General features: G+C 33.2%; 1 protein-coding gene and 1 long non-coding RNA gene across 2 annotated transcripts in view; one reads left to right on the forward strand and one right to left on the reverse strand.

The window, feature by feature from the left end:
- The window catches only part of LOC119071143 (patched domain-containing protein 3), a 37166-nt gene extending 31491 nt beyond the window's left edge, over positions 1 to 5675 (reverse strand). The window contains exon 1 of the mRNA XM_037175872.1: positions 5326 to 5675. The gene's annotated coding sequence lies outside the window, so the exon portion shown is untranslated. The remainder of the gene's footprint in view (positions 1 to 5325) is intronic.
- Positions 5676 to 7899: 2224 nt separating this feature from the next.
- Positions 7900 to 8715, forward strand: LOC119071355. Its single transcript, XR_005086622.1, has 2 exons — positions 7900 to 8048; positions 8119 to 8715. It is a non-coding gene; the product is annotated as an uncharacterized LOC119071355 (long non-coding RNA).
- Positions 8716 to 22677: the final 13962 nt, after the last annotated feature.

Genomic DNA, 22677 nt, shown 5'->3' on the forward strand with positions numbered 1-22677 from the left:
TTTCGATTCGGATAGATCACTGCTTGCTTGCTCAGAAATTAATCGTGATTAATATCAGAATCAAAATGAAAGTATTTCAACTCATAACACGAGAACATTTGACCGTTTTGAATTAATTCTGCAACGAAAACCGATACCGAATAGCATTTACCAACAAAATACCTTTCAAATTACAAATTTACCATAACCTCAGAGGTCAGTTGCTCGACAGTGAGACACATAATATCGTTAAGCCCATATAGTTGATACCAAACAATTATTTTATTACAATGGAATGATAAATTTAGCGAGAAAACAAAATTATTTAATTAAGCATGCAAGTCGTGTGTCGTCTGGTGTTGTATATGTATGTGGTTGGATGACATTATGAGCAAATATTGAATTTTGCAAGAAAAAGAGAAATTTTGTTTAAAGTTTGAAAATTTTGTTTATGGAAATTAGTTTGTTGCAAGCTATTTGTGGGCATTTGAAAGAGGTATTTCTGGTGGTAAATGCATCTCGCCGAAAGTAAGCATGTGCACAGAATACAGTCGGTATTGTCTTGAAATCGATTTTTATACAAACTTCGCAACAATGCACAGCATATAATCTCTAAATCTATTACTTCTTTTGACAAAGCAGCGTCTCGCATATACAAATTCTTTTCGACTTTTATTGATATATATCAACAGCAGATGACTAGTCGTTTCTAACTGGTTAATTTGTTTACCATTTGTTGATTCGTATCATCACCTTTTTTAAGTGTAACTATAATTACTAGCCTGTTAAAATCCGTAAATATAAAAGTTCTTATTAAAAGCTATTCCTAAAAAAACGTGATAATCAAGTCTTCAACAACAGGTAGCATTGAACTAAGTTCCTGAATGACATTCGAAATTTTTAGGACATTTATTGAACTCAAAATATTGATTCGTTTCGTTTAGCCAAACATCATTGAACAAAGCTGTATGTCAGCAGTATACAATGCAAAATGTAGCATGAATAAAAATATGAAAAAAATCTGAATTGATTCAAATAAAAAATAAATAACTAATAAAACAAGTGTGAATTGACCGGTTCCGTATCATTTCCTATTGAAATGTACGTAATAAAAAAACAAGAATTCCACCATCATCATTATACCCGCGATTATACTGTTTTATTTACCAATGCCATTGTCTTCCATTGCAAAAGATTACAAGTGTGAGCAGAGCACATACTTTTAATTACTGTAAGAAATTAATCGTAAAACAATTTTTATCTATCCCTGAGTCTGATGTGCATCCACAGGTGGTATTATATTTAAGCGAATGAACAGTTTTGAAATCATGACGAACCGCAGAATCGTTTTTGGACGATCTAATTGTGGCATTGTCTATCCAATCAGTTGAACCAAAATGAATAGAAAACTTTTAGATTTTATTTAATTGAGCAATCCAACTGTTTCATGACCTTCACATACAATTTGATTTCATATTACTCATAAGTTGACCGGTTATTACGGAGTCTTATTTTTATATCACTACCACACATGCCATGTTTTAGATTCAGAACTAGAAGTGGTAATAAATGCCACAATTGGTTGAGCAAGAAAGAACTGCATTTAGATGTATGCATTCGATTTTAATAGCGTATGTTACATATTCTTCGGGTGTATAAATGCACTGCACAGAATATTCTGTACTTTATGGCATTGCAATTAAGGTTCAACGTTCCAAGATTTATTTTCAAATGATTTTGTTCTTTGAAGGTAATAACTCAGAATTGTAGTAAAATTGTTAATTAAATTGTAATAATTGTAAATTGCAGTAGAAATGTGTTGCAGGTTGAGCTTGCTTCGAAAGCAATAACAAAAAATTATAGTTTATGTTGCGGAGAAACGAGATGTCTTATAATATGAATAACCCATTTAAAAACGTCATCTGTTATCGGTAACAAAAACCAAATTGAGCGACGATCTCCGGGCTAGGTGATTTTATATAGCGAGAATGTATGCCAAAACAAATAGAGTAAAAAAGTTCGTTACGAACTCTAGGTGATACTTTAAACAAACGAAGTAATAGATTTAGTCATTATACCGTGATATGTATGTCGTTTGTAAAAGATGTGTGTGCGAAATTGAGGTCTATTGATCATACGCAACGCACGCACTACGATGTTCGGTTCATCAAATACATCAATAAATAAATAAATAAATAAAACGTAAAATGATTTCGTAGCTTAGCTGAGTAGCTTAGCTTAGTATAATGTGAATGAACTTTTAGACATGATCGTGCTTCAGCTGTTTTTTAGCTGGTCTACTCATACAAACAAAACTGCATTATACTTGTTTATACGAGTGAAATAGCTAACGCACACGCATGGTATAGGTAAAATTAAATGAATACGTATGAACAGCTTTGTTTGTATGAGTGTACCAGCTGAAAACAACTGAAGCAAATTCATGTCGAAATTTCACTGACGTCCCCTGTAATTTTCCATTTTTTTTGTAGATTGAAATGAACGAATTTTGACCCCTGTGCCAAGTGAAAAAAAAAACTTTTATGAAAACGTATTTCAGGCTAAACTTTCCAGTCGTCAATATACGCATTAATTTGTCGCGCACATTGTTTACATTGGTACCATAACGAAATAGAAGCGATCCGGTCTGTGGTTTATTCAGTGAAGAAGAAAATGTCTTGGAAAACGTCAATTACGTGATTTATGAAATTGAAGACGGTAATTTCAGCGTAATTATAGATTTAGATCCAACAATTTCCTAATTTCGTTTCAAAATTCGAATTCGAAAACAGTTTTTCAACGGTTGTATTGTATTTTGTAAACATACACACACATTGTACATTATACGACGCACAACAAACATGTGCCTGCAATAATCCACCGCTAATAGTAGGTTTTTAAATCCATTTATTCATTTGTATTCCGTGTGTATGATTGATAGATAAAAAGAGAATTTCGTATTTGGCAATGCAGTTTCATTACAAGAATTTTGTTGCTTTATATTGCAATGGTGTTAAAATACAATTCAATACATAGTGTCGCGTTGTTGCAGTGCCATTGTGTCAGATGGCACGTATCATAACATAAATATTCATATAATTGACCACCTTGGAATAGCCGTTACCCGACAATAAATAACATCAATTATAGGACATCCACCAGTAATCTGAATAACAGATCGGGTCAATTAGTCAATCCAAAGAGTATGGTGAACGCACCAGAGTAATAAAATCACTTGAGTGACGTCGTTAGAGAGGCAGATCTGCGAACCGGTAAACAGAACTTGAACGAAAATCACTTGAACTAAGCCTGAACCGAATCGCAAAGATTACACATCGTAAATTGACAAAAAAAAGCTTTAAGTCTCGTATTCTTATGAATATAAAACCTGACACGAGATTAAAGTTGTTTCCATCACTTCTTTAATGTATGCATGATCAACCGTTCCACTTGTGTACAAATCAAGGTAGAATTTAAATAAATAAAAATCGTAGACTGTAGACTCTCAAAATGTCTGAGTTTTAATTATGAAATACAAAAAAAGAAACTTTTATTGCGTCTACCCATAGGATATTTATGAAGTAACAACCTATGTGTAGGTATACAACATACCTCAGACGTGTAACTTTTTTTTTAAGTTCTTTGTGTAGTCACAACAGATGAGAATATTCCAAACTAACCCCGTAACAAAAAAGTAATTTTCAAATTTTTTTAATAAAAAATCAACAAAGGCTAGACTTGCCTTAATTTAAAAGAGTGGAAAAATCGAGGCTCATTTTTAGCCCATCAAAATCTAATCGATATTTTCAATATTTTATGACCTGAAAACATCCTTTTTTAATAAACTAAAACTTTCAGGACGGCGTGCCAGCGTTACTGTCATCGATAAAATTGATTACAACTAGAGAAACGTTAGTCAGCATTTCATTTCTCCGTATGACCTGCTTGTTGAAGACTTCATATGAAATTCAAAACGTTTGAGCATAAATTCAAAACAAGTTTTTCTTGCACAATAAGGAGTGCGAACTGCTCAACAAATTACTCAAAATTTCCAGACGAAATTCTATTTTTAAAAAAAACATTTTTTTGTCTGAACTTCAGCTATTGTAAGTCACAGAGTGTACAGGTAAAAAAGGGACTGGATTTAGAAAACACAGGTGGCTATAGTCAATGCAATGGTCGATAAAAATTGCATTGCATCAAACATTTGTCGTTGTTTAACATTATAGTCCGCATTCATAAGCCAAATAAACATTTTTCTTTTTCTTCACATTACCATAAACACAATTTTCAGTCCCAAAATAACAGTTTTTGACGATATTGTAAAAACTTGACACACAAATCACCCAATAGTAGCTGAAAGTAATTAATAAATTAATTACTTCTAACACAAATCAGCACCGACCGAAAAGTTAATGATTTCATTTCGCAACCGAAAAAACCACTTTCTTTTCTTCCTAACAGTGATGATGTTGCATTGAATACTTTGGCGACGATTAATATTTTATTGGAGTAAGTGTTTTGCATGTTGAGCAAATCAAACCACATTGCAATTAATCACCTATTCACAAACATTTTTTTTTTCTTTTCGATAATCACCTGCTCGAAATGTTTCTTCAACTCCATTTTACCTGCTACTTTAAAATGTACACATTGGTAAACGCGCACTGGCTGAATTAAAAAGTGTTAGGTGTGAGTAGCTATTGCTGTAAGACTTAGTAATGGTATCAACTCAACGAGTTTAAAATTCCATTAATTTTGGTGCATTGAATTATTTAAATTTGACTTTTCCTCAGTCGATAGTCCGGAGTCCAAAGTAAAAGCAACATTCATCTAAATTTCGTTTGATCCTTGTCGATCCATGATCGTACACATAAAATTTATTTATAAAAATTCGATTGATTTTATTTTTTATGTTTCCATACAACCTGCAACAAAAAAATGTTCTACAACCATCAAACCATTTTGACCTGAACAGGTCCTTATTTCTTGATGCAGGTAAAGAAATCCTCGACATATATATCTCATCAACCTAATGTGTATCTTCATAATATATTGAACAATTGCATACTAGAAAAGATTTATTCTCGCTCAGCGAGAGCTCTGCATTTTATCTCAGTATCGAACAAAATTTATTGTGAAAAATAAATAGTTTCTGTCGATAACGGAACACAGAGTTGTTGTGAGTATCACACAGTTTTTTTAAAAAAAGGTTCGGGATTTATTTTTACAGGTGACTGGGGTATAGTACAACGAAATATTTTTTCCTATGAATGCACTGTGTGAAACCTTTAATCACTGTCGAAAATTGTGTATAGCTCAAACTGAATGAAGTTTTTTTTTTACCTTGATAGTATACTGTGAACACAATGTTTAATTCCAGAACGATGACCAATTGAAATCTTTTTTCTTTTGATTTTTTTAAGAAAAAAATCGGTTCACAAATCAATCAATAGAAACAGAAAGTAATTATAGTTAATTACTTTCGACACAAATCAGCAGCACTAACCGACGATTAATTTTTTTATTATAGAAGTATGTGCACTTGTTCTGTAAATCGATTCGCACTGTCAATTTATCACCTATTCACTTTGCGTACAAACATTTTCGATAGTAGTCCAACATACATTTCAGTTTCAAAAATAAACAGTCGCTTCAAATGCGCGCGCACTGACTGAATGACCGGAATTGACTGAAACAAGAAAATGTTTATGAAGCATTCATTGCTGTAGAAAAGCCGTTGTGTATATGGTTACCAATTGAAAAACTTTTACTCAATACGATTTGAGACCGCATTTTGTGCCGAGGCTGAATGTTTTGAAAAAGAGTGTGTAGATTTGTGTAGAAAAGGAATGTTGAAAGATTATGCGATATTATTATGATTGTTAGTTGGATGGGATTTTTGTTAATGGAATAGAAAGAAACGTAGAAGAGAGAAGTTTGTATAAGTTGCTCGGCTCTCATTTCAATTTAAAGCTTTTTTAATATTATTAAGAATTTCTAAGCGTGGATGTATACGTTTTGCATAAATTTGCTGTAATTTTTTCTTCTTATTAGTTATGTTCGATGAAATAATCGTACAGACTGTTAATGTTGTAGAAACGGCAGGCGTATCGCTTACTATTAATAGATCAGTCAAAAAACCCTAAAAGGGTAAATGTGACGCAAGTCCTTTATCTTACTTACAAAATAACTGATATCGCATTGTGACGAATTGTGCGCCGTACGCAAAAGTTCAACCAGTTGGTGCCATATGTGACGCATATCCTTTTGTGTGTCGAATCTGTAAGCGTCACCTTCACCGATATCAGTTCTTTTGTAAGTGGATAACAGGACTTGCGTCACACCTCCACTGTGAGTGGTTTTGGGCGATATAAGCTCTTTTGTAAGTTTTGATTTTTTAGAATTTGGTAAGATAATAGACAAGATTGTGCAGTTTAAACGAAAATATTGTTCTTACAAAACTGTATAACTTTCTCTTTGATCTGAACCTTCCATTTTTCATTTGAGAAAAATTGAAAATTTTACGAAATTCAAAAATTTGACGAAAATCGAAAATTTGACTAAATTCGAAAATTTGACCGAATTCGAAAATTTGATGAAAATCGAAAATTTGACGAAAATAAAAAATCTGACGAAATTTGAAAATTTGATGAAATTGAAAATTTAATGAAAATCGAAAATTTGACGCACTTAGAACGCTAATAGCTCCCAAATGAGCGACTTTTTATGAATGTGAAACTCTATAACTTTGTCTTTTACACGAGGTTTCCGAGTTATGGCTGATATAGCTCGCACTTAAAACGCTCATAGCTCCCAGTATAGCAGTGTGAGGTTGCACGTATAGCCGAATGATTCATCTGATACGCATAAGGTGTAACCATTACTGATGACTGAACAATTCAGCTTTAAAATGGTACAAGTATGTTAGACCTAACCATGATTTTTCGGCAAATCTTGAAAGCAGCAATAGATGACTTTTTAGGAAAACCATGAAACACGTGTCGACTAGAATCTAAAACTCTATTATTTGTCTTTTACACTAAAATTCATCAATTTCAAAATGTATGAAAATCCATTTCATCATACGATTTTCCAAAGTTTGAAAATTAATATCTCGGCCAAATCGGAACTTTATGAGGCGTGTGATAGCTCGTTGAACTCGTATCGACGCCCAGATTACGAATAAAATACTTTGGGGGTAGTAAAGGGAAGAAAAGTCAACAAAGTTGTCCTGCGGAAAAAAAATTTGACAAATTTTTCAGTGTGAAAGGACTTGCGTCACGGCCCTTCACTAACGTAGGGCCATGATAAACTATGTATATTCTATGTTTACTACTACAGCCTTTCTCTAATTACTGTCACACTGCTCTCTTTTTTCGCTCGATATCTTCTACTCTAGTCTATTAATAGTGGAGGAATATTCGTATACACTGAGAAAAAAGTTGACGGTTGCGTCCCCAGGTCATACAAAAATCACATTATCTGTGACAGGTAATGCTGTTTTTGTATGAGAAATTACATTACCTGGGGAAAGATTAATTGTCTGAAAACTTTTTTGTCAGTGTATGATACTACGTAGGCAAGGCTAGAGGGGTTTAAAAATGCTGATGTTTGAATTACAATAAGCACATAAAATATGAGTCACGAAAATATACCCGTAGACTGTTATGATCAGAGCGAGAGTAACGGATACCAGGTTAATGATGACTTTCCTAGGGGTACTTGTCGTTGCAAATTTGCAAACCTACGGCGCAAAAATATCACACTACAATTTTAGAGCGAATGCGCCATATACCCCAAGACTAGTTCAAATAACTGATCCCAATTATATTCCTTTCTCTCTCAATATAACAGAGTCTATCCTTACAGACATAATTTGCGCCAAACAATAAAAATTGACCAGATGTTCCATTGTTTGATGTGTCAAGTGGACGTTGTGACGTTAATTGAAATGTCATTTTATTCCAACTGTTTTTAAAATTTTCCTAACTTTCAATCTTGTTCGACAATTCGTAAAAAAGAACTGGTAGCAGATTACCCCAAGTTGATTACTTCCAATAGTAAAGGTGAGTAGGTTCATCGTACTTCCCGTCAACAGAAATATCAAAGATCTTATTTTTCCTCTCTCGTCAACAGGATGTCAAATTTGAATAAGGCCAAAACCGATGACGAGTTCCGTAAAATGCTCAGTTACATTTCCGATCGTGATCGTCGTCTAACTGTTGAAAGGGAACTCAATTCGTACATTGTTGAGAGCTTTAGTCAGACTAAAGAATTAATTTTAACCTACATCACTACAACAAATGAAATTCACGAATTTGTCGACTTAGTTGGGAAAGACTTTCGAAGAATACGGCAGCTACTACACAAAACCGACGTGCAGTGTAATGAAATATCTCAGCAATTTCGTTGGATGCTGAAATTCATTCACAACAATATCGTTCAAGGCAAAGGAATCAAAATGTCTTTGCTTAACAATTACGAAAATCGGCTACTGGATTTGAAGCAGTCACTCGTTCAATGGAAACATAGAATTCATTCGAAGAATAGAAAATCAGCAAATTTGGTACGTAAGATTCAAACGTTAATCAATGCTCTGCTGGAAGTTTTGATTTTGAATAGAAAATAGGAGAAAGTGGATTTTATTTTACATTTTTACGATGTTGTAATCACGATTGGCTACCCCGATTGTCATCAATGTACATAACTTCAATAAAACGAAATCAAAATAGATTTTCGTTTATTTTATGATTTCGTCTAGTGAATCCTTTTTATGTATCGGCTGAAGTACAAACATACAGAGATGCGACTTAATTACAGCAAAGTAAAGTGAACTTGAAATGTTCAGATGCGCTAGCTTAAACATGATAAGGTAATTAATGGCCAACTCCAAGAGCAAAATCATAATAATTATCCAATCATCAATGAAAGCTCAACATTTACCTTTCATTAAACAATAAACTGTGAGAGCCTATCAACAAGATCATCACAAAACTATTCGCTCAATTGCTAAATTAATTTTGAGTTGATCAAAGTCAAAAGTGTATACCATTTCAACGCGATAACAATAGTGTAGGTTATATGTCGAGGTATATGCATGTTTTGCCGCCACTGATTCTGAACTGCTCTCCATAATTTTTTGTAATAAAATAATTTTCAAATGTATTCCGCATAATCCGAATGTTGCCTGGTCGGCCTGGTCACAATGGCTGTATATGTCGATTTTTCCTCTATATAACTCATTATACAAATTAAGCTCGTAGAACTACACATTATAGTTTATCCGGTCCCCGGTGTCATAGAACCTTTCTCCACGGTGTGTTATGCGGTAATAATATACACTAATGATGTTTAGTCGTAGCGAGTCGTAGGTTCTTTTTATTTTGGATAAATTTACTATGTAAGAGATCGTTCAAAAATGACAAAGGGGAATGCGAAACAAAAATGAGGAATGGAACTGCTTCGAGCTGGTCTACAAGGAGCCGTTATTCACCGAAAAAAATTGTAAGATAGAGCATGCACCAAAATGACCTCGGAATGGTATTTTTGGTATACACTTCGGGATGTACGGACATGCTGCACGGTACTCTCCAAAAGTATACTCGTAGAGCGCATAATGGATAGAAAACCGAAAATTTCCAACCTTGGCGAAAGCGTGTGTAGAGATAACGACCATGTTCCGATTCCCAACCAAGGAAATAAGTTCTATTTTTTTCTGGATCACGAGACATTGCTGGAATTACCAATTATAATTAAATTTGACTAACTATCGAAACCCTCTGAGTTAACTAAGTGAAGCGAAGTAAGGTAAGGTAATACAACATTTATCTTGCTTTTTCCTCAAACCGACTTCCAATTGAGTGTCAAATTACAGAATTAAATTAGACTGGATATGTCTAGTCTTGCACCTGTATATTGATGATAGACCTAGAGATATTACTTAAAGTCTAAGTCTCTTAGATTTATTATTTTCTTCACAATTAGAAAGCATGAGACGAGACTCATGTATTTCAGCAGGAACTTAGGAAATTCGAATAACGTTGACACAAATGCATGGAGATGCCACTCAGCCACACATTTAAATTTTTAATTTTGTTTTTGACGAACAGATGACAGCACACTAGATGAAGATATTTGGAACTAAGGTTTTGAGTTCTAAACAAAACAACATAAAATCGAGACTCAATGGAAAAATAGTGAATGGTCGATTTGCTGAAACTCATTAATTTTAAGATAATTGGCGATTAAGTGACTTAAATAGTAATTTCGTTCTGAAAATTATTACCACGTAAAATTGAATTGTCATTTCCAGAAGAATTGCGATTTTAGCCATCAGATAGCACTACTGCGCTTTGACACTTTAAAATTTTTATTCCTCAGAAATGTCATTTTCTGATCAATGTTTACGAATATTCGGGATTTAATCGCAAATTTAATCAATGGAATCAATGAATCTGTGAATAAACAATCTTATCGATACGCGCGTATTTGGTTCGGAAAAACGTTTTACTATCGACTGTTATCGTTATCGTACATTCTACAGAATTAGTGTTGCAAAATCGAGTGATACTTTTCATACAGAAATATTTAATTAAATTCGTAAAAATTCGTGCGTGTTTGTGTGTGTTTATTTGGAGTAAAAAAAAACTAAAATGGTGTCAAAACGAATGAAAACAAATCGCTGGAGTACTACGGTATGTTGTTACGTTTATTTTTGGCTATGCCACAGACAGTCCTTCAGTCAAAATGATTTTTTTTAATTACCGTAAAATCGAGAAACGAAATCATGAATGGAATAGAATAGAAAAATCAATCGATTTTATGTATTCCAATTCCAACATATGTGTGTTCGAGCGTGTAGCAATATCACCGTTTCAGTTACAATTTAGCAAATATTTGTCAATCAGTTTTACTTTGCCACCTTCTCCGCCCATCGCACATCGTATTATGCTACCTATTTTCGGACGTATATAATTCCAACCCCACGCTCTGCATATTATATAAATACTTTCAACATTCTAAATCACATACACAGACCCTAACACTCTAAAATATCTAGTAGACTGTCGCTAATATGTGCAAAACAAACATAAATTGCTGTGGAATTTACTTAATTGCCTTATCAGACATGAAGGGTTTGAATTATGAATGGCACTACTGTCGATTGCAAATTTTACCGTCGTCGAGACAGATCAATACTTTTCGAAATGGCTGGTAGAATTACAGTGAATTTCATAAAAATATAACACACAAAACAGTTCGTTATTAATGGACTCTCACCTTTCGCTATTTTCGTTACGTTTTTTTCTTGGTAAAAGTTGTGCTAGGTACTTTTGTATGTAATTCGTGTAGTCTGGAAACTGCATGTAATCGTAAAATATTACGACAACGTTTTGGCGAGTTTTGAAAAGGAATTTCGCAGGTCTTGAACGAAAACTAACAATTGAATCTGTTCGTCGCGGTATTTTTATGACCATGAAAACTTCTTTTTTAAAGGCAAAATTATTCGAGCCCCCATCCACTGCAAGTCACTTCTATTATTTTAATTTATATTTATTCATTTATTCAAGGGTTATGGATGGATACACACTGTTCCATAAAGTTCCTTTGTCATCGAACGTACACCATAAAAATGGTTGAGTTATTATTTCTCGAGGAATGAAATTGATGATGTTATTTCCAATTCAATAAAATGCAATATATTTTCAAGCAAATTATTGTTTTTCTTATCAGTAAAGTCAGAGAGAAATAGTTAAACCGAATAATTCATTTCTATTTTTCCTTCGGTTCGCTGAAAACTTTTCTGTTAACTAAGTGTAAAAAACAAAATAAAAATGAAGAAAACATTAACTTCGACAAAGTGGAAACAGTGAATTATATGCATTTCGATATCCTCACTCGACAAATAAAATCAGACGATGGAAATAACTTCTATAAATTGAGTTTATTCCTTGTGCATAAAAAAAAGACGAATACAAGTAATGTTCACGAAAGTAATTGCATAAATTCGCTTTGACTTTAAAATGACATAGAACAACATTCGATATGGAAACGGACAAGAAGAAAAGAAATTATTTCTTGGTTTATTTGGAAGCAATTTAGAATTTGTAAATATAGAGGAAAAATATTGAGTTTTTCTTTGCTTTGTAATGTATAATGTGAATAAGGCAATTAGGATTCACCGTTAAACAAATCTCACATCGTATTCTGTTTATTTGTTAGTAGCTTGTAAAGCCAATTTAACACTTGCTGAAATGCTATTTACACTCTCAGAAGTACAAAAACAGACAAAAAGTATGGCTCAGCTGTGAGTTAGTTACGGATTACACATTCCAGTTAAGAGCGCTCACCCCTTGGCAAATTTTTAGCCTACATTTGTGCGCAAAAATATTCGTTTTTTGATGATTTTTCTGAACTGACCATTAAAGCATGCAAAAAGGTGTACTTCTAAGGGAAAATTTGGTTTTTGAGTCAAAACTTTACCTATTGAGAGAAAACATTGCAAAATGTGTAATCTACACATTTTTCAAATGTTTCTCCAAGTGGGAAAAGTTATCACCCACAAACCAATTTTTCCTTTAAAAGTAACACATTTTTGCATGCTTTAATGGTTTTACTTTTTCAAAAAAAGATTTTAGTTCAGAGAAATCATCAGAAAACGAATATTTTTGCGCACAAATGTAGGCTTAAAATTTGACAAGGGGTGAGCGCTCTTAATATAACAGTTGAATGTCTACTTTCTAACATTATGGGAATAAGGATCCCACTTCTGACCTGGACTTTTAGAACACACAGTAGAAAACTGATAAACTCGTGTTTTGATGCCCACAAGTATTTTACCAGGTCAGAAGTGGGTCGACCCATTCTGATCTTTCAGCAAAAAACCAGGAATGAAAAATCTAGCATTTTGTTTAAAGTTATATTGCTGTAAATTCGACCAGCCTACGAAAAAATTGGGCAGTGAAATCATGTCGTTAGGAGGAATTTACTGAAATAACTTCTAGTAAGATAATGAGATACTAAATGGCCTCAATTAAATAGCCTCAATACAAACAACACACACACGCCTCGAGGCTATTTATGAGATACCTAACATTTCTTCTGTTACAAGATACTATGAACCAGCCGCCAATTGGAGTCTGCCAGCTGAAAATCAGCTAGCTGTCTATAACTTCTTTCAATAGCATAGTCAACAGCAAAGAGATGCGCTTTAAAGCCTCAGCATCATTTCCCTAATTTATTTCGACTTCGTCACGAGAGATGTTTCCTAAAAGTCGAAAAGTGCCATTATTTCGGCTTCCCGCTCTAGATTGATAGACAAAATAATTTTAATTCGCTCATTATCCATTAATACCTCCGTGATGTTTATTATCTCAAAGCTCCAAATTTTCAAGAAAGCGAAAGTTTATTCATCGATACATTCCGATTTCTTCGCATTGAAGGATATGACAATCCAAATTCTTTTTTTTTTTTAATATTAACCGGAGAGCGACTTGCTTGTTTAGATAACGGACACAAGTCGACTTTGAGTTTTTTTAAAGTTTGCAGGAGTCAATGTAGTTGTACTGATGAAGAGTTCGAAACAGTGTTCGTTCCTATTTTATCATTTGAATTAAAAAATGTTCGGAGTTTATTGTTTCCAGTAAATCCGCAATGCAAATGTAAAGGACCCTGTTCGCAGCTTCCGCTTTAATTTGCAAGCTTTACAAAATCATGACCAGAGAATAACTATGCTTTGGAAGCAATTTTCATGGATTGAAATTTCATGGTCTTAAAAATTGAAAACAAATTTACCAGTAATAAAAATAATGTTGCAGAAAGCAGTTAAATATTAGCACGTTTCGATGTATTACAGTCTTTATGAGAATTGGTGTTATTGCCAAATCTTGCACTTAATTATTTTTAATGCGATATTTGTTTCGACTTTAGCAATTAAATGATCTTGAATAATTTCGTAGACTCCTCCGGAACAATCAGTTATGAGAAAAACTCTTAATTTTTAGTCTCAGTTCAGCGCTGAGCACAGAGTTCTGGACATCGATTTTAGTTGTTTCTGTTTTAACTGCATGATGTAAATGTAAATGTGTTCACTAATGTATAATCATATTCGTTCTACACGATCATAAATTAACACTTGTCATTCAATTCCTTGTAATCCTAAGCGAAAATGTTTTATAATGTACACGACCAAGTCTTAAATTGTCCAATCTTGTATCCTTCTCCATATTTTATTTACGTTTTTTTCATTGACACCCACAATAAATTTCGTCGCGAGAGAACATTTTTAAAAAACAAATTATTTTGTATCTTTTAAAGATATGCCAGAAAAAAAACAACAACTCGTGAGAATGTTCGCAATGCGGTGAGCTGTGCATCATTTTCATTCACAAAAGAAACTCATAATTTTTCATTTTTACTGATAATTTATGACAATTTTTGTCTTTGGTTATTTTGTCCAAAATGAATAACATGCACGCAGTCAACCAAAAATAAATAAACAAAGCGACACACCGGTCATGGTAGGTCTGGCGCTTTCCATTCATCAAAATGACTTTTTTTAGTCGAATTATTCAAATTGGCAGTGATTTACGCGGTTTTGTAGTGATTTTTCATTTTTCGTGCTAAAATTGTTTGATTTTCAGCTAAGCGAGTTTAATCTCTTCTTTATTTTTTGTTTCGAAAAAAAAGCTTATGAATTGGTATAAGATTATGATCCGACAGCTGTTCAAAATAATGAAATGACTTGGTTAATTTTCCTTGCACAGGATGCTGTTTTTCTTCTGTTTCTATTTTCTTATGGCTTTATTGAGATAATTAAGATAATGAAGATAATAAAACTGTCACTAACACTGAAACATTTCATTTTCGCTATCCCTCTGGCACTTAAAAAGTTTACCGAACACATTTGTTGCTATTATGAGTGGGTTTCTGTTTGGTTCTTACATACAAGTATTTTCTAACATATAGCAAATCTAAATAGAAACCAACAGCCTTGGTGGCCTCCTACGTACACACCTCTGCGCTTTCATGTCAATAATTTCCTTCATCAAATTACTGCAACAATTTCTATTTGCGTCTGTCCTATTTAAAACGGGAATGCTTTATCTGGTGATAATTAGCTGTTTGAAAATACCGTTTGAAAAACTGCTTGAAGGTGCTGGTGGACCTGCTCCAGGCACTGGAGTTGCCGGACCAACTATCGAAGAAGTCGATTAAAACAATCGACCGAAACGAACATCGTAAATTCCTCGTTTAAGACCACACGTGACGTGTTTGTTACAAAATCTTTTACTTCAGTAGTTGAATATACATTTTACTGTATAAGCGCACATTACTTACGTAGAACTCATAACTTGTTTTTATCGTCGCTGTCGGTAGCAGATGTTTGTAACAGATTGCACCAGTCTCTATTACTGACCCATGTGTCGTAAATTTGATCCGGTTAGACCAAGTGTTCTAAAGTATTTTGAAATCCAAGGTTCGATGTTTCAGCAAAAAAATTTGTCGAAGTTTTGACTCGAAAATGCTTTCTACAACAATCAGATGCTTTTCGGTAATGACAAGTTTCTTCGGTGATGATAAATTTGGATTCTTTGTTGAGCCACGAACCTTGTTTCTCGTAGTTTTCAAAATAGTTTTTTTCTTTTAAATTTTACTTAGAGAAAATCACTCACTCGAACAGTTTATTATGATTAAAGTCAAGCTTATACGTTTGCACATAAAATTAAAGTTGATCCACCCATCTCGATAAAAAGAACTCAAATAAAAAGGGAAAATATGAATATCGAAGAGGATACTAAAAAATGTGAAACCTTGAATATTTCATCTAAGCAAAGCACAATGTTGGCGAAGGTTTTGACTAAAATAATAAAAGGGAGAAAAAAAAGAACAAATGCATATAAATCCCTCAAATATCCATAATTTATTTTACGTTCATGAAACGCCATATATAATAAAATATACAAACCTCAACACAAAAGCCAAATCTAGTTGCAGAAAACATCAGCGACTCTTTCTAGAATCTAAATAATAAAGTTGTAATTTCTCGATGAAATGCACACCATTTCTGGAGTAAAACAAAGCAAAAAAAAAGATGAAATTTCTGTGTTCTGTTCATTTGCTATTTTGTATGGTGCATCAGTATGTATGAATAAAGGTATACGCTGTTTAAAAACAGAAAAGTAAAACAACGTAGAATGACTGTTGCACATCACGTTATGTTTATGAACCCCCTGTGGATTGCCCCGAGAGTGGTTCTTATATGATGGAAGTCGTAGTAAATGTTATATCTTGATGGTAGCAATGCTGTTTTGCTAGCTTTGATGCTGAATTACCCATGGATAAAGTGGGGAGGTTAGATTCGGAGATGATGAATATATATATATACACCCCCGTCTACTACATGAACTTCTTTGGTATTTGTCTGTCATATTTTATGAAAATTAAATAAGAATTTAACTTGAAATTTAGTATTCATAGAATATGGAATGGTATCTAAGTAGTAAAATTGCATGTCGAGTGCACCATAAACGTTATGTTTAATTCAAACAGTTTTGCTCGATTGACATAATCAATGAATTAAATACGAATTGTAATGTAAAAAATGTTAAATGTGTAAAACAAACCGTGTCGACAACTTGTACAACTTACACCATAAATCAATCGTAAAAAATATATTGCGCGAATTACCATTTTAATTAAAAAAATATTGTACCTAACCGTATTGAACTTTTCTCGAACTTTTTTCATTTTCTAGAAATCGCACTTAAAAGAATTGTAGAAATGTCATATCCATTTCCGGTTATAGAATTACGATATTTATTTACCCAAAAATTGTTTGGAAAATCATTTCTCTTTGAATGTTTCTGGCAAGGGAAACAATCATGGAAAAATATTTACCCGAAAGGCTCTGCTGTCTGACGCAAAATAGGATCCGTTTTTATGCCATTGCTTTCAATGTTAACCGGACGTTTGTACCAAAGACTTTTGATTTATTTTTTTATTTTTATTTTTCGCAAATAGTCATTCATAAAGCACGCCATCGCCATAAATTTTGTTGGTGTAGTCAGTTGTACTACGATAAGCTACATACAGTGTATGTAGTTAGGCTACATTGTAGTATTGCTTACTGCACAACCAAAATTTATGTCATGAATTTTGGTTGTACAGCAAGCATTACAAGTCAATAGTGAGGTTTTCAAATATTTTACCTGGCATTTCCTCTGACAAAGTTTGCGAAACTACCACAGATACACTTACTTATGCTGTGTAGAGCACAGACATGCTTGCTTAGGTGTCTGTTCTATTATTCATTTCATTTCTTCTAAATATTTTCATCAGATTGACAGAAAATCTATTACTTCATTTTTTACAAATAAATCCACAATGCACTGAAAGAAGCATTCTCGATTAATAGTGAAACGAAATTCAAGCGGAAGGCAAGATTATATTTAATTTTTGCTAAATATGTTCTTGATGCATTATTGAAGTACACAACAACAAATTTACCCTCAGACTGAGCAGACACGTAGTTTACTTATACTTTGAAGGTGATTTTCATTTGTTCTAGTTTTCAAGACTCGCTTCAACGATATTATGTTTTTATAAGCGAAACGTGTAAAAACACTTTAAGCTAGGGTTTTGAGTGCATTCCAGAAACAAAACTTTTTAAGCCAATTAATGTTTACATTGCATGCTTCGTACAAGTTGGGTGTAAAGGTTTATTTACAATAAGTTTACTCACAAACAAACTAGTCGGCTTGATTTGGGAATAACAATTAACCTTTTATAAACTGCAAGCGAATAGCCATATGATCTCCAAACATACCAGTTTTCTAAAAAGTAAATTTAGAATCGTTTATTGTCTGTAAGCTCACATTTTAAACATCATAAATTCCAGAAGCAAATGACCCAGCACAGAATGTATCGAAAATAATAATTTCATTATGATCGATCGTAAAATTTTATTAAAATCGGAACTTAGAATCGAGTAAATGTAGCAGAAGAAAAACTTTATCTCGGTAATAATTTTGAAAATTTATCCGACTTTGCTTGGCATCTGTACAACAAAATCTCTCCCCTGTGAATCTAACTGACAACAACTGTGTTACTCAACTAATTTCGAAAATTATTTTATTCCATTTCACTATTCCTAAGTTTTGGCTTTCATTTGTATGGTGTGAAAGCTAAAACTTTGTAAGTGCAATGAAAATATGTCACATTACCATTTATATTTCCCAAAGCTACGCTGCGGCAGCAACTATTTAATGTAGAGTTCTCCGTTCAGCTGCTGTTTTACAGTACAGATTTGCACGTTTTACCAAAAATCTCCGAAATATTTAAAATCGAAAATCACGAAACTGCATCCTGCTATTTATTACATTCTGTGTGCTTTTCCATACCGAATTCAGCACAAGGACGCTTTTCTACATCTATTTCAACGGACATTCTATATCTACAAACTTTTTATGTGAGACCGGCACTACGCCGTTCTATTGGATATAACCAGTTGGGTGGATGTTCAATTTTCTGTATACTCAAAATAAATGAAATTGAAATACGATGTTCAGGATAGTTGTTTAAATAAAACATGATTTTCGGATAAAAAGAAAAGCAATGAGCGTTCTGTGTAACGGATCCTAGAGATGATGTCCGTTTTAAATAAATTTTTCACGTACCAAAGATAAATTCCATTTCAAAAATACAGCAATAGGAATATTACGTTATATTATGGGATTATCGTTGCTACCAACGCAAAATGGGAATTGTCTGTGACAAGTGTAGTTGCATTTATTTGGTATGCGTTCTAAGTAGACAATTTCGGTAAAACTATTTTCTTAAATGTTAAATACGACCGAGGACATTGATTAAATGAAAACACAAATGTACTTTCAAATTCAATTTAAAACAAACTTCCATTACAAGTTTCCTTGAACGGACGAAAGCAAAAAGTTTCGCTTTGACTACAAGGGAGCTGATATAATAAGACCGTAGCTAATTACCCATGATGGTTCTATGAATATGCTTCTAGATGACATACACCAAGTTAATGGTATGAAAGGCGATGCTGTTGATGCTTCATAATCCGGAGCAAGTACAAGAAGTACTAGAAGAAATTTTGCCTGCTCTTTAGCTTCGAATAATTTCAAGTGTATCGCCGTACCACGATTGAATCTGTTGCTGCCGTAATATTTTTAATTCGTTTTAAGATACATTTTATTATAAGACTATTTAATTGGAGGTCATCGCCTATTTCTGTTGTTGCTGTAGATAACGGTTGACGGACTCAAGGGACAGCGACTTTTTTATGATTGTCAAAGATCGAAGGCGAATAATATCAAATTCTATTTGTAATTGAGATCGCTACAATCGAAACTTTTAAAGAGTAATAACGTTCGATTATTACCATCCATATCTCTTCCACGAATACTAATGCTAGTCTTGTAAGTGACAAAAAGGGGTTCACAAGGACACAATTCTTTACCGACCAAACAGTCAAATCGACCACAAAAAAAAACTGAAGAACTTTAATCGCGCTCCCAGCTGCACACCCAGTGGTCCTTCATCTACACATCGTTCCGCTACCATCTAAAGAAGTCAGGACACGCCCTTCTAATTCCGAAGCCAAGTCAATTCTCTTCACGTCGAATCTGTTACTTCTTTAGTTCAAAGTAACTTTCAGTACTTCACACAAAATCTTTTACTTCATTCGCTTTAAACTAGATTTTACTATAAGATCAAGCCAACAGGAGTGCGCTGTTTGTTTCTGTGGTTGTTATCGATAACAGATGATTCGTTTCTAAAAGTCTTGTTTCATTGCAATTTGTTTGTGCTTTAGCTTGTTTTAACTGTAAGCTTCTACTTCAAGTTTTAGGGTGAAAACCTGAGTATTTTAAAGTGTGTAACAGTATTTCTGTAACCTTCCAATTATTAAATTAATTAATATCTAAGACAAATTATTTTGCTATTTTATTATATCTGTTTCTCCTTTCTACGTTATTGAAATATCTCTTTAAGGAAAATGCACAAAGTTGATAAGAATTTTCTATTCAAATAAACAAGGAGCTACGCCATTCTATTAGCATAATGAGATAATATTGCAAAAGCTGTACAATGTTTTTATTGTAAAATGCTTCCATCTACAACTCATTGGTGTTACAAGCTATTGGCATTATATGAAACTTAGATTAAAGTCTTCTCCATATCCATGCTTTAATATAGCGCTCTGCGACTTGAATTATCGCTCTGCTTTCTTTTCAAATTCAAATTATTCACACATTATCTTGTTTATTTCTATACAGAAACCAACGAGGGAGCATACCATAATGTATACGTTGAATGTTTTCCAAGAGAATCCAAGACTTATGTTCTTAAATTTGCCCTTTCATTGACCTTCCTCAATCACCGTCAAACAGCTTCTATCGCTTGTAATTTGTGCAGACATCAAACAACAAAAGATACAGAGTCCACTCTACCCAATCCGCAATCTTTTACAATAAAAATTTTCAATTTTACTTCTCTATATTGTTGTGCAAAATGGTTGATCCATATAATTTTGTTACAAAGCTAGTTTAGATTTTTGCTTTCTTTTCTTCGTTGGAGTTTTTTTTTTTAAACAGAGAAACAAACGGAAGAACCAAAGAGTAAAAAAAGAAAATTAAGACTCACAATGGACGAATCTAATACAGCATTTTCTTATTGCCTTTTTATTGTTGGGAAAAAGTTTTCCATGTTTCGCTTCAGAACGAACGTAAAGAAATAGAAATAAAACACTTTCAAGTTTTATATTAGAATTATTGCGTTTGTTGCATAAAATATACTTGGTGGCTGTTGCAATGAAATGTTGGATCCAATGAGATAAATTTTGAATTTTTATTAAAGTTTGTGCTGGAGAATTTAGGTGCATTGGTGAGTTTATGAAAAATCCAACCACTTCCAAATAATGTAACCATATTCAATGGTTTGGTATTATATCATGGTCGTAAAAAATAAAATTACAAAATATCTATCTCTTTTCCTCTATGGCACGAATACAAAGCTTTGAACTTACCAAACTACATGGGAAAAAAACTTAAAGCTCCCCCAATACACTCTGTACGGCTATACAATAAAACTTCAGAATTATATATTAGTATACGTTGTACCTTGTACATTAAATAAAAGTGTTTTCCTTCTATTTTTATGTTTATAAATTAGTTGGACGATAATAATGTATCGTGGGGTTAATAAACCCTAAAACAGTTTCGTGTGTTAATAATTTAGTCGACCACGCCAATAGGACTGGACATCTTTAATTTCATATTTTAATCACATTCATATACCATCGACGACCATTTATATATATGTACTGTATATCGTTGTCGCATATTATAATACGAAATATATATCGTCCATTATTCGTTGACAAATTAATAAGGGATGTTACATTGCTCTATTATTTATGTCGCGTAATTTAACCCTCATGACAATTTTCCTTGTTACATTTTCCATTACGTACAGAAAAATTGCTCAGCCAATCAGAAATCATGCTTCATCAGTTTGATGATTCGGTAAATGCATTTTTTCGTCAGCACTTCCCAACTCATCCATTTCGAACGATATATTAACGCAGTTTTTTATTTCTTTTTGTTTCAGATATTTGGAAGGTAGTACTGGAAGATGTTTTGAAATCAGGTGAGCGAGGACTTATCTATTTTGATAGTTGTAGTGGTCATTCATAAATTGCACAAAATTCTCTAAATTTGTGACCCAATTTGCACTTTTTTAGGAGTTTTCAAAGTCATCGATGTTTTTATTCTATGATATTTTGGCACAAAATTTGAATATGCCTTAGCGAATTCAAATTTTGCGCCAAAATATCATAGACTGGGAAGCACTTAATTGACTGGGAACATCGATGGCCTTTGAAACTCTTATAAATCTAACATCGTGTTTTCTAAACTCAAGTATAGAACCAGTCGCTGAAATTAAATTCTTATACTGTTTTCCACACGAGCTGAAAACTGAAAATTTTGACAGCTGTCCCATACATTTTGTGTCAAAATTTCAATTCACCGGCTGGCTGTATGCTTGGCTTAAGGATAAACACACTGTCCTCGTCCTCTTAACATGAATTTTCACATTTCGTCGCAAGTGGAATTAGCGTCATTTAAGACGTCCTGTATTAACTGGGCCCCACCTTTTGGGCGGGTGTCCCTTGACTGACAATTCTGTTAATATATTTTTAATCAATTTCATGTTATTTTCCGATGTTAAATTTCCGAAACATCACAAATAACTGATATGAAAACCTTCGCTTGAGTCCAAATTCTTTGTAAAAGTCCTTTTTGTGTTCTGAATTTTCGTGAAAATTTGCGGCAAGATTTTTAATCATAAATTTAATACAAGAACTCGTGTGAATTATGGCCCTCGCTCCGCTCTGGCAAACTTCCCACTCGTATAAGTTGTCTATTATTCTGTTTCATAGTCTTATTGTTAGCGCTAATCAGAAGTAAGTGATGCAAATGTAGAACGATTACAGTCAAGGGAATAACCATCACAAGTAAAATGAAAAAAATGTTTCAAAAATTATGTTGCAAAATAGCATGAATGCGATGTTAGGTAAACCTACCGCCATTATTGTGAATCATGCAAAAATTCAACTTATTTGAAAATTTCAATCAATGTCAATCAAGACGAGTTATTCAAATCTGCATT

The sequence above is a fragment of the Bradysia coprophila genome (assembly GCF_014529535.1).
Source record: "Bradysia coprophila strain Holo2 chromosome IV unlocalized genomic scaffold, BU_Bcop_v1 contig_144, whole genome shotgun sequence".
In the NCBI taxonomy this organism is placed as follows: Eukaryota; Metazoa; Arthropoda; class Insecta; order Diptera; family Sciaridae; genus Bradysia; species Bradysia coprophila.